Source organism: Octopus bimaculoides, chromosome 21, assembly GCF_001194135.2.
Source record: "Octopus bimaculoides isolate UCB-OBI-ISO-001 chromosome 21, ASM119413v2, whole genome shotgun sequence".
In the NCBI taxonomy this organism is placed as follows: domain Eukaryota; kingdom Metazoa; phylum Mollusca; class Cephalopoda; order Octopoda; family Octopodidae; genus Octopus; species Octopus bimaculoides.
In genome coordinates, this window is record NC_069001.1 from 11,619,414 (window position 1) to 11,620,838 (window position 1,425).

The following is a 1,425-nucleotide window of genomic DNA, read 5'->3' on the forward strand; positions in this document are numbered from 1 at the left end:
TATAGAAATGCACTTAGTTCACATTTAATGATTTGTGTTTTTCACGAAAAAAAACACAGTTCCATTTTACATATTATAAACATTCATTAGTATTAAACTTGAAAATTTTTTCTTTTAACTTTGGCAACGTTCCTGAAATAGGCCGGGTTCAAACTGTAATTGTTGAGACATGGAGCCTGATGAATTATGATAACGTGAAGAATGCTGACATATTTGTTAATGTGAACAAAACTGGCTGCATTTCTGTCTCGCATACTGGCATTATTTTTATACATCAAAGACAGTCTCGCCCAACAGAAAACAATGTCTCACACACACCAAAAACAACAATAACTCTCACGTTTCCGCAACACATGCAAACACATATACAGACACAAGCACACATGCACACACAACATTATTGCGTGATTACAGTATTGTGTTGTTGTTGTTGTTGGCACTCGTCGCTTACGACGTCGAGGGTTCCAGTTGATCCGACCAACAGAGCAACCTGCTCGTGAAATTAACGTGCAAGTGCCTGAGCACTCCACAGACACGTGAACCCTTAACGTAGTTGTCGGGGATATTCAGCGTGACACTGAGTGTGACAAGGCTGACGCTTTGAATTACAGGCACAACAGAAACAGGAAGAAAGAGTGAGAGAAAGTTGTGGTGAAAGAGTACAGCAGGGTTCGCCACCATCCCCTGCCGGAGCTTTGTGGAGCTTTAGGTGTTTTCGCTCAATAAACACTCACAACACCCGGTCTATGAATCGAAACCGCGATCCTATGTCCGCGAGTCTGCTGCCCTAGCCACTGGGCCATTGCGCCTCCACACAGTATTTATAGAGAATTCAATAAGAAAATAAGTATTCTTGAAAATAAAGATTGTAACAATTTCAGAATTTGTTTCTTCTATCTTTGCCTTGTTCATGTCAATTTTTCTTTGTTCCAGATTGCAGGCATAAATTACTCTGGCAGTGGAATTTTTTCATATATCAGAAGAGAAACGTGTCTAAGCACGAGGTTCATCATCATAACTATCTTTCGAGCAACTTGTGGTTGTTCGGGATTCCATTGACAATCTCTTTCCACACTACACGGTCCTGCATTGCTATGTTCAGATCTCTAATATCCAGCCCAGAGTCCCTAGATATAGTATCTGGATATGTAGGTTTCCTGGAGAAAACACTTCCAGAGGGATGCTATAGGAGCAGGGATGAGATAACCCCTTTCTCTGCTCGATGGCGGTGGCCAACAAATTGTAGCCATTTCTGCTTTAGCTTGAGGGGGTGTGATGTGTTGAGTCGTTAACCCAGCGTTTTTATTCTATAACTAATATTTTACTCTTGTCTCAATTATTCTGAGCCATTCTCTTTGTAGCCCTGTATAAAATCTATTGGTTTCCTAATAAGAAACCATTAATATTACATACGTATATATATAT